This window comes from Jaculus jaculus, chromosome 4, assembly GCF_020740685.1.
Source record: "Jaculus jaculus isolate mJacJac1 chromosome 4, mJacJac1.mat.Y.cur, whole genome shotgun sequence".
In the NCBI taxonomy this organism is placed as follows: Eukaryota; Metazoa; Chordata; class Mammalia; order Rodentia; family Dipodidae; genus Jaculus; species Jaculus jaculus.
This window is the reverse complement of record NC_059105.1, coordinates 142,052,836-142,070,167: the sequence shown is the minus strand read 5'-3', so window position 1 is coordinate 142,070,167 and position 17,332 is coordinate 142,052,836. Positions and strand designations below refer to the sequence as shown.

The window sequence follows — 17,332 nt, the reverse complement described above, 5'->3', positions numbered from 1 at the left end:
ATTTCTCTCAGTTGGTGCAGACAGAAGTGGTAGGCTACTGCTTATTACTTGTTGAGACACACGTGTGTAACAATCAAGACTGGGGAACAATAACTGCGAGAAGGAACATTTATGCATGGGATGTTACCCCTTTGCACCAAAGGAGAGTGGTTGTCTTGATACAAGTGGTCATGGGTATGGAAATATTGAGGCGGCATTCAGCTCTGGTTGGCTTCAAGCTGAACAGGCAAAGAGGCACTCCCTGAGTGGAATCAATGAGGACAGGGTATGTCCTTTGCAGAGCCAGGGACATGGCACACACAATAGCAGCAGTGCAGACTGGTGGAGATCTGGGCCACACTTGGGCCACCCAAGGGGCTTGGGAATTTTTTTTTTTTCTCTAGGTTGTATTTTGGTTTTGATATAAAGTCAGGAGGGTTTCCTTTGGCTTTTGATCTCCCTCCCAGGAGAAATCATGACTGTTTGTGGAAAACAGTTCTTTGGAACTGGGCAAGAGATAAGAAAAACTTTCCTGCCCTTTTTGCCTTCATGTTTCTGGTCACCCTAACACTTCCCCCCTTCATTTTTATCTCCCATGAGAAGACACTCTAAATGCTGTTAGAGGACAAGGAGGTGATGAAGTCAGATTGTTAACTATTTCTTGCTGAATAGGACATGAAGTTGTGACAGCTAGAGAGTCTCTCCAGAAGAGGAGAACTATTCTAAAGGCCCCTGTAAGTGTATTGATGGAGTGTAGGAAGATAATCTTGGAAGAGAATGTTGAGGAGAAAGAATAAATGTAAGGAGTTAATGATAAGTGAGCACACAGCAAACTGGTCACCTGCGGGACTATACTTCTTGTGGACTTTGAGGCCTTGGGGAGTGTTTGAGGGAACCTAGGTAGACGGAGTTGGATTTTCACAGGACCATCTGAGCATGAGCTGGTTGATATTTTCTTCCAGAACTGATCATCAAATGGCACAGTAGTGTTTGACATGGCCTGAATCTGCTTCCATATGGCTCATAAAACAGAAGGGATATCAGCAGAATTATCAGAAACATATATACAACATTTAACCTTGGTGATAGCCTTCCAGAGTATACCTTTTAAAATTCATCCTGGGGCTAGCAATGGCCAAAGGTTGGTATCATAGAGCCATTGGGTGTCATTAGAGGCTGTACAAATATATTTTTGATCTTAGAACTTACTTCTATACACACACACATATGGGGAGGGCCAGCGGCAGGGCAGACCGGCTGCCAGGAAGGCTCCTGGAGGGCGATATGAGCTCAGTCTGGGGCTGCGCCAGCCGGATACCTGGGCAGCTGCAGGAGGAGCGCGGTGGGGTGGGGGGGACACCGCCCCTGCCCCGCGCTCTGCCTCTGCCCAGCGTCGCACCCCCCCATAGGTAAGTACTCACCTCCATAACATGTCACGATGTCTGACCGGAAGACAGTGATCAAGAACGCAGACATGTATGAGGACATGCAACAAGATGCTGTTGACTGCGCCACACAGGCCATGGAGAAGTACAACATGGAGAAAGGCATTGCTGCCTACATCAAGAAGGAATTTGACAAGACATATAATCCTACCTAGCATTGTATGCTGGGCCGAAATTTTGGCAGCTATTGTCACACACGAGACAAAGCACTTCATCTATTTTTTCTTGGGTCAAGTTGCAACCCTCCTCTTCAAGTCAGGCGAGGTGGCCCCGGTGAAGGTGTCAGTGGCGGCGGCAGAAGGCAAGCAGGCCGCCTTGCTGGGGCTGTCTCGCCCTGGGTCCAGCACCGGGATGTCCTCTCCACTGGCTGTGCTACTGCATGGGCTCTACACTAGATTTCATGTGTGTCTCAGTAAACAAAACCAAACTTCTTTCTGTTTAGTTGCCTGGGGAAGAAGGCTGTTTCATGTTTATTTTTCAAGTCTTCAAAAATATTTTTTTGGTTGTATTGCACTAGGAAATCTCTCCCACCCCTCCTTTTCCTCTTTCTCTCCCTGTACAAAGTAAACGGCCCTCAACAGAGCCTGGTAGACTAGGGGGGCCAAGAAAAGAAATAGGTCTCTGGAGGGAACTAAAATGGTGCAGTTGCCTCTTCTGGTGGTGGATGCTGCTTTAGGCGGCCAGGGAGGCTGCCAGGAGACAGTGTTAGGATCCGCGTGGAGAGGGATAGGAAGGAGGGGGGAATTGATCTAGTACCAGGGAGAATATTCCACTGAACTGCGATTTTATGGCTTGGGGTAGGAGTGGGGTGGGGGTGGATTCTTTCAGGGGCCCTGTGATGTGTCTGTGGTGTGTGGGAGTGGGGAGTAGACTTGTCTTGCCGTCTTTGTCAGGATTTCTAAGTAAGGGCTGTGTCTTTGTGGAATACCTTCTTTTCTTCCTGCCAGAGATCATGCTAGGAGGATGTTGAGAGTAGGATTAGCTTGATTTTTTTTTTCCCCTTTACATTCTTCTGTCTGCTCCCCTGCTTGGTCCTTGTTTTTCTCATTCCCTTGAGCTCTGTTAGAGAGCAGCCCCTATTAGTCGGCTGGCAAGGGAATTTCTCTGGTGACTGTAGTTCCTTAGTTAGGTCTTCACAATCAAACCAAACCAATGTCTCCCTTAATTCTCCTTTGTGTATGTGGTGTATATGTCTGTGTCTGTATGTGGGGGGGGGGGTGGGCCGGGGGGGGGGGCAAGACAAATGAAATCTAGGGTGTATGGGTAGGTAGGAGTCACAGTTAGTTCTAAGAGGACCTTTATGTTGCACCTGTTGTGGGGGTGAGGGCAGCTGTCACCCTTCCTCAGTCATGGGACACTGCCCTGTGGCTGGCTGCTCCCTGAGAAGGCTTATGGAGGATCATCCAGAGTGAGATGACCATACTGCTCTGGAGCTAGGCCTCAGTGGAGGGAGACTTATGGATGGTGGCAGCCTCTAGCAGGAGGTGAGAGTGGAAGAAATACCGGCAGAGAGGGGCCCTGGAGTAGGCATGTCTTACAGGGGTGTGAGCCCCAGCTGTCAGGAGGTGGAGTACAGCTGTGAGTGGAGGAGATTCCAGGGAGGAGCAGAGAAGCCTTGTCTGTTGGTGACATTGGGTGGGGAGGGAAGAGGGTGTGTTGCTGACTGAGCTGCTGATTCTCATGAGTCTCATTCAGAACTCCCATGTGTAGGGTTGAAACTGGGGGAGCTTGTTTTCTTTTCCCAGTCCATTTTTGGGCTGGTGGGGAGGCAGAAGAATGACCCCTCCCCCAATCCCTTAGTTCGTACTGAGCTTTTCTTTTTTAAAAAAATGCTGGCAAGGGGAGGGTGGGAACTGGGGTGATGACTGAATTCCCTGTTCAAACAATTTGTTGGGTACATGATAGTTTGATTTTTAGGTATTACTATTATTTTTTAAATGAATGTTCAGATCTGTGTTTCTCCCTGCCCTCCCAGACCCTGTGTGGCCAGTTAGAAGTGTCTAGTTTTTGTTCATCTCATTTCTGGAGTGGGGCTGAGACCTTGCCAAATCTATGCTCTGCATCCACGCCTCTTTTGGACATTAAAGGTCAATTGATCCAAAAAAAAAAAAAAAAAAAAAAAAAAAACCAAACAAACAAACAAACAAAAAACTTGTTTTAATTTAATTAAATAGTTTTGTATTCAGTAAATATAGTCAGTTTGGTACCATTGTTAGGCTCATCTATGACCTACCCCCTTTCCTTGGCCCCTCCTTATTGAGGAAAATGGGTCACGCATTGTGGAGTTACCCACAGTTATGGGTAAGATAAATGTCTCTGCATATCATGACCCAACATGTGGCTCTGACATTCTTTCCGCCCCCTCTTCTGCAAAAGAAAATAACTCTTTTGACATCTGTGGTTGTTTTTCCTTATTATAGAATTAGAACCATTATAGATGGGGTAACATGGTCTTAAGACCTTGCTTGTTTCCTCTCTTGGAAAGCTGTTATTGTATTATTTAATAGATCATTCATATATTTGAAGTATCTTTTTCATCTTTGGTTATACATTTCTCTCTGAGTGTTTAAGACCAGCAGATAGCCAAGATTTAATCAAGGATTAATTTTGGAGGTCACTAATGGCTCTCAAAAGGAGACTTTAGGGACCCAGGAGTAGCCCTGTAGTTTACTGGTGTTTTCTGTTAGGAGGAGGCAGGGCCATGCTGACCAAGTAGTTGTCCCTTCTTTGGGAAGCCAGGAGGACCGATTTTCCTCAATTGTGACTCTTCTTTTTCAAACTGTATACCAATTGTTTGTTTGAGTCTCTGTATCCTCCCTGATCAGGAAGACAGGTGACTTACCAGGGGCTCCGTGTAGAAGTGTCCCATCATCTCCAGTGGCTGCATGACCTGGGAGCACAGGCCAAAATATTGGCCTTTTTAGCTTTGATAACTCCAATTGGCTTTGGAGAGAAGTAGATAAAGTTTCTGCCAATGCTCAAATGGGCTGTCAGGGTCCAGCCAAAGGACTAGTGACTTTCAGTCAATGCTAAAGAGTGGTCTTGGCCAAGAGACATCAGCTGCCTATTCATCATGCCCAGTCCCTCATGATCACATGAAATGAAAGTAAAGGAGGAGAGACACCTGCCAGCCCTCAGAATATGGAGGCAGGGCCACAGGGGCCTGATGTCCCTTAGGAGGACAATATCACTCCAGGGGAGCATTCACCTACCCTGGCACATCTCAGGATCTCTGTTCAGGCGTCAGCTGTGGGATCCCTGGTTTCTCAGGAGGCCATTGTGCACTGACTTCCTGGATGTGTCCAAGCAACTGTGGAGTAGGGTCTTGAGAAGCCATGAGTGTGATGGGAAGAAAAACCCTGGAAACTGCTTCTGAAAATAGCTCGTTTATTTGTCAGGGGACTGAGATTTTATAAGCAATTAACAGAGAGATAGCAGGAAGAGGTTCCTAAGGGGATTGGTGGGTTCAGAGGTTGCTTGCTGATGCCTACTTGGCATATAGGCATGTTCATTCCAGCTCATAGGGAAAGAGTCAGGTGATCTATGTAGTAGCAGGAAGTTGTATGGAGTATGAGTTACAGGGAGATGGGCTGTGAAGGCTGCTGGTTGATACCATACAAGGATTTCCTAGGCCACTGGCCAAAGGTCACATGGCTATGAACCAGCCTAAGTCTTATCAGGATGTCCAGGTGTTCTGGGCTGGAGAAGGAGTGGCCTCTTGTAGCCCAGGGGCCCTTAGCCATGGTTGGTAGCTCAGACCCCTTTTAACCACCAGTGGTCCAGGGCCCTTACCTATGCCCAACACAAGAGCACTCTCAAAACACAGGTTTTATTTGGTGTATTCCACGACTTTTTGGATAGTCATCAAGTTATCTGCTGTTAGGTCATGAAGACTGCTCCTTGAATATATCATATTATTTTTTGTAAATAAAGCAGGCACAGGCTTTGCAATTTCATCCATCCATGGAACCAGGGAAGTAGAAAAGCTGGCAGTCTCTGGCTGGATCACAGACCACATAATTCTCTGATTCATGATATTGTAACCTATCCTATTAGGCCATTTCTCACCTCCAAAAACTAGTAACCTTAGTTATATCCACCTTGCTGCAAGATGTTACCTATAATCAGAGATTGTACAACCCTGGAAAGGTTATACAAGTAAGGAATTTTTGTGTCCTGAGGTCTTCTGACCTTCACTATCTTGCAAATCCCCCCCCCCCTCGTAGAGTGGCCCATATTCATAAAGAATTTCCACATAAAATCTGTTTTTCAGAGCCAGTCATTTTGATCTGGTCAGAATATTCATTATTGTGGTAACCTCTTCATATATCCTTTCAGCTGCTTCTTCAATGTATAGCTTAGCTGTATTAGTTGCAATTCTTCAAGTTCTATCATCTCTTCATCTTTTAAGACATTGTTGTCAAACCATCCAGAATTCCCTCACTTCCTTTTTCTCTCTTCCTCTAGCTTTTGCAAGACAGTGGCCAGTTTCTACAGAGTGTGGTCCATGTGTGATACAGATCAGCTAATTTACAAGTCATATATTTTATGTCCTTTCATTTTGTGTGGGCTGTAGAAGCTACTTTTTGGTTGTTTTTGCCTCTGACAATATCATTAACTACCTCACATCACCTTTTATTTGGATACATTTCAGGCCTGGTCCATATATATTAGGATAGAATAGGCAAAATTGTCATTTCATAATATTTTGAAAGCTAGAGCTCCTAGTGGAATAACTGGAGAAATTTTCAAATTAACGTAATAAGGCCCACTAGACAAAAGACGAAAGTAAAAGTTTTCAAGTTTTAGCTAGACCTTTATAAGTATATTATGAAATACAGAATATACATACATACAAAGTAAATGAAATGATGTATTTTTTGGTAGAACTCATTTTTGTGCAACAGTAGTATGGTAAGAAATAATAAGAATACATAAATTTATTTTAATTTATGAATGTAAATAAAATTGCCAACTGTATTTTCAATATTTTATAGTTTTAACCTAAGTAGAATGGATTTAAAGGAAGTATACATGTTTCTGTCTACCTTTTCTTTAGATTTTGAAATAAATAGATTACTTGATACATCAATAGATAGGTACATTAAATTTATATTCAGGTATACTTATTTATGTATAAATTATCTATCTTCTCTTTTTTTTGTTGGTGCTGAAGTTTGAACCAAATCCATCAGTGAATTCTAGGATGGTCTTCTACAATACCTTGAGGATAGTTTTTTACCATAAAAGGATAATTGCATAAGAAGTTAGTCATATTTATCACAATTCAAAGATAAATATCAATATGTACCAAATATAGGCTGGTACCACATTAATATGTAGAATTAATCTGAAACAACCTGATTACATTGAAAGACTGCAAGTGAAATTATTTTAAGTCAAGGTAGTCAAGGATGTGGCTAACAAGTGAAAAAATGAAGAAAGCAGAACAATAAGCATTTTATAAAGAGATTTTTGTTCAATTAAGTAAATTATTCACTCTTCTATCCTTAATACTGTTCAAAATTCACTACTGTCATTTCTACAAAACATACTAATCATAAATAATAGGTCCTTGGCAGTACACAAATGTTGAATGGTAATTTATCACATATTATTATATTTAAAGCTCATGTCTACAGAAATACTTAAATTATATTTAATTAATAATGCCAAACTCAATCTGATTTAGATTGGCAAAAAATTTATGTAAGTCAATATTCTATAATATTATTTTATAATATACATTTTACTTTTTTCTTAATTTATTTGAGATTGATAAGGAGAGAAATAGAGAGGGGGGTGGAATGGTCACAACAAGGCCTCCAGCAATTGTATACAAACTCCAGAGGCATGCAAAATCTTGTGCATCTAACTAACATGGGACCTGGGAATCATACCTGAGTCCCTAGGTTTTATAGGACAGCGCCTTAACCACTAATTCATCTCTCCAGCCCACATTTCACTTTTCAGTATATGAATTTTAATAAAATATTGTTAATGTTTTCAAAGTTTGGTAGTTTGAATTTCTTACATGTTGAAAGGAAATGTACACATATGTGCATCCTTTATGAATCAAATGCTAGTGCTTAAGTATTATATAAAATATGGAAAAAAGTTCAGAGCATATATCTTATGATACCAAAGGCATCACTAATGTTGTAGAGAGGTTCTCATTGCTGGTAGAAATCACTCAGTGAAGATCAGCTTGTGGGAAAAAAGGATTATTTTGGCTTACAGGCTAGAGGGGAAGCTCCACGATAGCATTGGAAAATGATGGCATGAGCAGAGGATGGACATCACCACCCCCAGCTAACATAAGGTAGACCACAGCAAGTGGACATGTGCCAAACACTGGCATCGGCAACTGGCTATGACACCCATAAGCCTGCTCGCAACAATACACTGCTTCCAGGAAGCATTAATTCCCAAATTTCCATCAGCTGGGAACCTAGCATTCAGAACATCTAAGTTTACAGGGAACACCTGAATAAAACTACAAGTAATTTACATTTTTTTCTGTTATAACATTTTTCCTGCATTAGTCGTATTGCTATTTTGTGTATATGTGCACACTTTAGTAATACAAAAGTATTTTTTGTAATAAATTTATAGCCTCAAATTTCTAAATTTCCATGGTTTTAGGGACAAAGTAAGGAGGTAATTTAATGAAGTTTAATGGATTGTATAAATAAATACTTAGAAATGTATAATTTCCACAAATTATTGTACATGTATATCCTCATATTTGATTTGTTGTTTCCCTTTTTGTTAAAATGATAAAATCCATTTCAAGCATATATGGACTCTCTTCTATGTACAGATACACCTGTAAATTGAAAATATCTTATAACAATTGTATTAGTTCTAGTCATTTCCAGACTTTTCTTATGGCTATTCCCTAGGCAAATAGTATAAAAATCATTTATGTATAATATAAAAGTACTGGTACTTATATTTATGGATTATGTGAAACATAAGAGATGGTATGTATAGTTTACCTGTGAACACAGAGCTTCTTTCCATAAATAATTTGGCCATCCATGTGAGGATTTGAGTGTTTGGAGGTGGCTTCATTATATCAATGCTCAATAGATATTGAGGAATGATTATAATAAAAATATGCAAGTTACCTTTTAACACCCATTATTTTCAAGCTACATGATATGAATACTTAAACAAATGACACTTAAACATAGTTTGGGGAGAAAATGAATTTTTGAGAAGCAGTGCATTTTGATTTTGTGTTCAATTTCTCCATAATTCCATTAGCAAACAGCAATCTACATTTTTACTGCAATGACATTACTGTCAAACTTCATTATTCTGCATGGCTTTAAATTCCTTAAAACCAACATTTACAATATCACATGATCCAATAATATAAACTCAACACATCTGTAAACTAAATCATGACAAATAGTGATAAAATCAAGGAACATTCAGAAAATTGAGCACTATATTTGTTTCATACACGCTAAAGGATAATTTCGTATTAGTTTTGCAAGTCATGTCGTGGTGGCAAAAAAAAAAAATACACTAGTTGCTGTTATACCTAATAAGCTCTTCATGACTAGGATCCAATACATGAATCTGTTTTTTTTTTTTCTTTTTTTGTCAGAATTTATCTTAATGTAAAGCAATATTTTTAGGATATTTTTACTTATTGAAACTTGATAAATATAACCACATACCTAGGTATATTGGGAGGGAAATTTGGACATTAGATGATTTACAGAATACTGTGAGTTAAGAGCAGGCACATTATAATCATTGATCTTTACCAATGTATTTCTGTGACTATCCATAGGGAGAGGTTTACATGCTTTGCCAAACCCAAGCTGTGTAAACACCCTTTTTGCCAACAATTTTCATTATTGCCTGAAAAAAAATAAAAATTTTATACAGGATAAAATGTTTCATTCTTTGTTGTTCTGGTGCTGCCTATTTTTATAAGCAGAGAAGAGAAAGAGAAATAGAGAAGAGGGAGGAAGAGAGAGAGAGAAGAAAAAGATATGGGCACCACAAGCCTGCTGCCTTTGCAGGCAAATTCCAGATGCATGCACCACTTTGTGCATCTAGCTATATGTAGGTACTGATGAATTAAACCAAATCCATCAGGTTTTACCAAGCAGGTATTTTTAACTGCTGAGCCATCTTGCCAGACCTATATTGTAAACTGTATATTTCGTTCATTACCATATTGATTTCATTTGGAATCATTCCTATAAGTAGGAAATGCTAATATTTCACATTACAGATTTGTATATCCAGTTCATCATCTTCATATCTTATTTAGTAAACTGTTGATCTCACATCTTTTAGCACCATAGAAATAAATACTGAATTGATGAGGTGTGTTGCTTTTGAATAATAATAATAAAAAAAAAAGATTTGTAATGCAAGCCTAGTTTTTGAACTGCAAAATTGGAATACAAGTAGTTCCAATTGCATGATATATTAACTTTTGCCTAATTGAATACTTTCTAAGTGATAAATTACATTTGATCCTCTATAAAACTATTAACCTTGTTCTCCTTAATATCACATTAGATTTTTGAAGTTTTAGCTCATTTGGTACCAGTTGCTCTATTACTCTGTAACCTTATCTATGCCTCATGACCCTTGATTTTATGAAGTCTGTCTAGGGAATATATTCAGAGCTCTAAGTAGAACATTTAAAGCATTAGCATCCATGTTTGATTTTTCAGCACCCTGAAGGCTATCAATCAATTTTACCCTATTATATTACTGAACTTATTTTTAGTTCTTGATTGGATATGCATAATTTCACTTAGTAGAACTGCAACTCACCACACCTGTACCCATTATCTTCGATTTAATGTTACAATTTAAAACAAATAGTATTGACAGTCCTCGCTTGGATGTAAGTGCTCTATGAAAACCAACCTGGATGAGTTCATTTACTGCTGTTTTTACTGAAATCTATCTTCTGATGCTACTGTAATGTTGCCCTTCTTACATTTTCACAGAAAATGGAACAGTTGATATTTTAAGATAATTTTTGAATTACCGGACCAAGAATTACATCTTATTATTTTAGTGTATTGAAAAAGTTGCAACAGTAATAAATGTACTAATACACATAGAAAGTAACACTTTATTTAAGCATTCATGCTGCATGATAAATTCTGTTCATCTAGTCTTACAAAAATCTTGATTTTTAAAATGATGATTAACATTTGAAGCTTTTGACATTTTTAGTAAAACTATATTAGTTTATGATTTTCTTTCATTCTCTGTATTGTGCATTCCACATGTGGAGATGAGATCAAACTTCACAGTTGGTCTTTAATCCTATTTTGCTCTGTGTCAGGGTGTCTTGTTGCCTGCATTGCTGTATGAAAGTAGAGCTGACCAGTGAACTTCTGTGGAACTGTGTTGTCTTACTTCTCATTCCTCCATCAGTGTCAAGGATTCCAAATGTGAGCTACCATGTCTAGCTTTATATGAGTTTTGGAGGGCTGAACTCAAGTTTTCACACTTGTGCTGCAATCATTTTTATATCCCGAGTCCTCTTCTCAGCCCACAAATATTAGTTAAGGAGAAAATAGTCATATATGTGTGAGTATATAACTGTATGCATTTTATTATATTCAAAGCACATATATATTTATAGTATAATATTAAGACAAGTGTAATGAAAATTGTATGCAAATGTAATGTCTTAAAACAAGTAAAACTAATCATTTCTGACACTACTTGTTTTTATTATTTTATTATTGTTTGTATTATTATAAGTTTAATTATAAAATATTCATATTTAATTGATTAAACACATGATTTATATCATACAAAAATGTGTATTTTTGGACTTTAGTTATTCAGCTAATAAACATAATAATAAATTTTTCTTGATTTATTACATATAAATGTATATTCAAAAAGTATTTTAAGCACTAAGCCTTCAGAATATAAAGACACCATTGTTTTCACAAGAAAATAAAAGTATAAAATGTGCTGACAATTTTGTTTTCTTCAGGGAGGCTAATGGATTGTCTTATACCAAATCAGATCCAAATGCTGAATATATTTATACTTCTACGAATTTCTAGTTAGCACATGGAAAATGTGTTTTTGTTTTGTAACTAAACTGGTCTTCTTGGTTTAAATCAGCTTTTCTCTGGAAAATAAGTAAAAATAATATGCATAAATGAGTCTAAACAATTGGCAAGTAAATTTTTAGGATTGGTCATGAATTTAATATCTAATGACAACATGTATATCACATTGGAATTGACTTTAAAATAAAAGCAGGGGTTTTGTGTTTAGCATTCTTTATGTGGTGTATTACATTGACAGATTTCCATATGTTGAACAACCCCTGCATTCCTGGGAGATAGCCCACTTGATCAAGGTGGATAATGCTTTTGATGTGTTGTTGGATTGGGTTTGCAAGGATTTTGTTCAGGATCTCTGGGTCTAAATTCATCAGAGAAATAGGGCTGTAGTTTCCTTTTCTTTTGTCATCTCTGCCTGGTTTTGTTACGAGGGTGATACTAGCTTCATAGAAGGAGTTGGGGAGCATTCCCTGTTCTCCAATTGTGTGGCACAGTTTGAGAAAGGTTGGTTTTAGTTCTTCCATGAAGGCTTGATAGAACTCAGCTGAGAAGCCATTTGATCCTGAACTCTTCTTTTTGGGGAGGCTTTTTATTACATTTTCAATTTTGATGAGTGTGATAAGTTTGTTTAGGAGATTAATCTGCTCTGAGTTTAGCTTTGGTAGATGGCGTGTGTCTAGGAATTTATCCATGTCATCCATATTTTCCAACTTTGTGGAGCCGAGGTTTTTGAAGTAAGACTTAATGATTCTCCCAATTTCAATTATATCCTTTTTCATTTCTAATTTTGTTAATTTGAAGTGCCTCTTTTTTTCACTTGATCAAATTTGCCAGCAGTTTGCCAATCTTTTTTATTTCTTCAAAGAATAAACTTTGTTTCATCAATTTACATAATTGTTTTCTTAGTTTCTAATTCATTAATTTCTGCTCTGATCTTAATTTCTTTCCTTCTGGAGCTTTTTGGGTTGGGTTATTCTTGCCTTTAGGTGGATGGTTAGATTATTGATTTGGGATCTCTCTGTCTTTGTTATGAAGGCATTTAGTGCTATGAACTTTCCTCTGAGGACTGCCTTCATTGTGTCCCATAAGTTATGGTACAATGTGTTCTCATTGTCACTCATTTCTAGAAATTTCTCAATTTCATTTTTTATTTCATCCACTACCCATTTATTTTTTAAGTGTGTGTTCAGTTTACAGGAGCTGATGGGATTTTTGGTGGGTGTTTTGTTGTTAATTTCTAGCACTATAGAATTGTGATCTGGTATTATGCAAGGGATTATGTCAATCTTCCTAAATATATGGAGGCAGGCTTTGTGACCCAGTACATGAGCTATTTTAGAGAAGGTTCTGTGTGCTGCTGAGAAGAGTGCGTAGTCAGGGGATTTGGGTGTGGAATGTTTGGTAGATGTCTGTTAGGTCTAAATGTTCTATGGTTTTGTTGAGCTCTCTCACTTCCCAGTGGATTTTCTGTTTGGATGATCTATCTATTGCTGACAGTTGTATATTGAAGTCCCCAACTATGATGGTGTTGGTGGTTATTTCTGTTTTGTTGTCTAGTTGGTTTTGCTTTATGATTGTGGTGCACCTCTGCTTGGTGCATGATTGATGATTGTGATAACCTCTTGCTGTATTGTTCCCTTGATCAGTAGGAAGTGCACTTCTTTGTCTTTTTTGATTATTTTTTTGTTTTAAGTCTATTTTATCTGATGTTAGTATGGCTATGCCTGCATATTTCTTATTCCCATTTTCTTGGATTATCATTTCCCACCCTTTCACACAGAGGAGATGTCTGTCTTTAGTGGTGAGATGGGTTTCATGAAGGAAATAGGTTGAGGGGCCTAATTTTCTGATCTACCTTGTTAGTTTGTGTCTCTTGATAGATGAATTAAGGTCATTGATATTTAGCGTAATGACTGTGAGGTTTGATTTTTATCCCTGCTATAATATGTTGGTTTATGTGGTTTGTTGTTTTCATGGACTTTGAAGTTTTTCTGCTTTCTCTGAGTTTGGTTTTTGTGATCTGCTTCTCATAAGCACTTGAGGTTGATTCTTCTATGTGAAGAATTTCCTGAAATACTCTCTGTAGGTTTGGCTTTGTGTTCATATAGTTGTAAAGCTGAGTTTTGTCATGGTAGGTTTTTCTTTCACCATCTATTATAAGGTATACTTTTGCTGGGTAGAGTAGTTTGTTTGGAAGCCATAAGTTCTTAGAGTTAAAATGAGTTCAATATATTTAAGTATTGACTCATCACAATGAACCCCTTTAATACACAATACTTGTTTTGCTATTTGTTTTATAGAGCTGGCAATCACCTCAACACCTTGCACTTTAGCCAAGTCCTCTACTTCTGAATATGTACAAATTATGTCTTTATGTTTCCATTAAAATCAGCTCAAAATATCTACATTAAAATACTCCATTATTTTCTAGATTGGTTTCTTCTTTTTTCCCTTGGAAGCTCCTTAACTCTCTTACATGTAACTCATCATCAGTTAGGACTTTTTATATTATTTCTATTCTCCTTTTATTCATATCTTATGGAATATGTTCTAGAGAATATATTTATATTTAATAGAAAATATTTTATGGATTACCCAATGCAATGTATTTTCTAATAAACATTGTTCATAAGATTCTGTTTTACATTTGTTTTAATTCCATTTATTCCTTATGAGCAATGACAAGCTACCACATTTTCAAAAACTTTTGTGACTTTTTTTTCTTTAATACTAACTAAAATTTAGCATGTGTCGCTAAAACCACCTTAATTTCTCTCATTTATTATCCACAGTTCTTTACCTTTGTATATGTATATGGTACTTCTATAATATCATATGCACCTGGTCAGAGGGTAACTTTTTAAATATACTGACTGAGATTTAAAACTTGTAAAATTCAATTTATCCCAATTATGTTTAGAATATACTCAATAATTCTAACTTGTGTGAATTTTTAAAGAGGAAGCATAAACCAAGCAAGCATGAGATATTTCTCTAATCTCAATTTATATGATTTGTTTCCTCAGCAGCCATAAAAAGCAATATTGTAGCCGGGCGTGATGATGCATGTCTTTAATCCCAGCACTGGGAGGCAGAGGTAGGAGGATCACCATGAGTTCGAGGCCACCCTGAGACTCCATAGTGAATTCCAGGTTAGCCTGGGGCAGAGTGAGACCCTACTTTGAAAAACAAAACAAACAAACAACAAAAAAAAGCAATATTGCAGAAATATTTTTTTTACATTGATTTTATTTCTTTACATATATCAAGTAAGCTTTTCCTAGTAAATACCATGTTTATAATAATAGCATACTTGGTGTCTATGAGTAATATTGTTAAAATTGACTATCATTGTGTTAAAGAGCAAAAGCATAAATTGGACTATGTTTAGTTTATGCTTCTTAGTTTTCAGAAAACAAGAATATTTTCCAAATAAATAATAATAGTAATGAATTTAACAGTGATAAATATAGTAAAACATGAAGGCTTATGTAAAATATATTTTACTGATTAACAGAGAATACTCTTGATTGTTGTTCTTGAGGTAGGTTTTATGGTTTCCTTTTAATTTTCAAGTGCTTATTCTAATATAGATAGAAAGTTTATGACCATGTTTCCCTACTCTTCTTAGCTTTGAGCATTTTTAAAGCTTATATATGTATTTATATATTTGTGTGACAGAAAGAGAGACAAAGAGTGGACACTCCAGAGCCTCCAATCACTGCAAAGTAACTCCAGACATATGCAACGTCATCTGGCTTCTGTGGGCAGTAAGAAATCGAACCTTGGTCCTTATGCTTCCCAGACAAGCATCTTAACCACTAAGCCATCTCTTGAGCCCAGCTTTGACCATTTTTGAACAAATAAACCTGATATTCTTTTAAATGTACAAAATAGAAGCCTAATCAATTCTAATTTAACAAGCTCATAAACCATCCATATTAATTATGCTTATGTTTAATTACTTCTCCTTTTTAATATTGTGCATAACTATCATAGAGAAATTAGTTACAAATTATTAATTTAATATATATCTTCATTGGTAGAAGTTATATGTTGTGGTTATTTTTCTGTTTAATAATATGCAATACCTTATAAGACTAAAAGAATCCCGAATTACATGTAATATTTTACTTTGTAAATGTTTCTGTTTTATGAGAACTTTTATAGCATCTAATTCTGTTGCTGTTTTGTCTTAATAGCTTTTCTGTTATGCTAAATTTGTGAGGTGTGTGGAGCAAAACAGAAATAAAGATACACATAATAATTCTGTAAAATTAGTTTAGATTTTTAAAAGCATTATTACAACTTTATCAATTACAGAAAAATGATTTTATAGCACATATCTCATCAAAAAGAGAGGTTTAGTATAACACAGTATCCAATCTGTTAATTGGGATTCAGGTGAATGTTTGAAGAAAATAGCACTTTTTCAATTCCAGCTTATATAGTGCTCTATTAGACCATAAAAATAAATAATGAAGCAAGAAGTAAAGAGAGTATTTATAGTCTATTAAAGTATGATAGCCCATCAACATTTTAGTAAATTGTCATACGTATTTAAATTACTTTCTAAGCAAGAAAAATGCTTAACATAGTTCTTCCCTTTTAGCTATGTGCCAAGAAAAGTAGAAAAACTGAAATACTGAGGGAGGATGAGACAGGGGAAGGGAAGAGGGAGAGAAGAAATGAAGACAGAGAGCACTCTTTTGCTAAAATATTTCAGCAACTACAGCAACTTACAGGTTAAGTCATTAAAACAATTATGTTTCTCATCCTGATTTCATCCAACTGATGTGCTTTAGCTTCACTTATCAAACACAACATTAATGAGCATGATTCCTTGAAGAAATAACATTTACATGAACCTTGTTAAAGTGTTCTAAATAATATCAAGAACATATTTTAAAATGAAAACACTGGGATGGATGTCTTTATGAATAATCACATCTATAAATTATTTCATAAAATGTATAATTCCTTGTAAGATTATTGTCTAAGGTGTTTGGTAGCATAATATGGTTTAACCATTTTCACTATCACACTAGAGCAAGCCATCTCTACAGTATGCATGTATGTGTATGTGTATATATACTATTTTTTTTAATTTTTTTTAATTTATTTGAGAGCGACAGACATAGAGAGAAAGATAGATAGAGGGAGAGAGAGAGAATGGGCGCGCCAGGGCTTCCAGCCTCTGCAAATGAACTCCAGACGCGTGCGCCCCTTGTGCATCTGGCTAACGTGGGACCTGGGGAAGCGAACCTCAAACCGGGGTCCTTAGGCTTCACAGGCAAGCGCTTAACCGCTAAGCCATCTCTCCAGGTTAATAATGATTTCTCATCAGTTAAATTTGGGCATACTTTTTGAGCAGAGGCAATTGTCTTCTTTTTTTGTTAATAACAGGTTAGTGTGTTGCGATAGAAATGGAGGTCAATGATATTTTATTAACCTGTTTCCCCACTGCCAGGAACTTAGTCAATTTCTGTCCCATTTGCAAATATAATGCTGAAGTTTTATCCTCATGTTTGTAGGCCAGTTAAACTGTTGCTGCCTTCCAAAGCTCTATATTTTCCGTGGTGAGGATAATGTTCATGTTTCTGGACTCAGGACTATACTCAAAGCCACAGGACATTTCATCTTCATTAATTCTAATGGACAGAATCCATGAAAGATGCTGGCTACTTGTGAATTAGAGTGGCCATCACAAGGCAAGAGTGGCATTAGCACATTCAATGAACACTGAGGCAGCATTCAGAAATGAGGCCACTTTTCAGGTTTCAGCTGCATGAGATAGTATCATTTCATCTTGCATGCTTCTCCTGT

General features: G+C 37.0%; 1 pseudogene; it reads left to right on the top strand.

The window, feature by feature from the left end:
- The first annotated feature begins 1,417 nt into the window (after nt 1-1,417).
- Nucleotides 1,418-5,712, top strand: LOC101611497 (annotated as a pseudogene).
- The last annotated feature ends 11,620 nt before the right edge of the window (nt 5,713-17,332 follow it).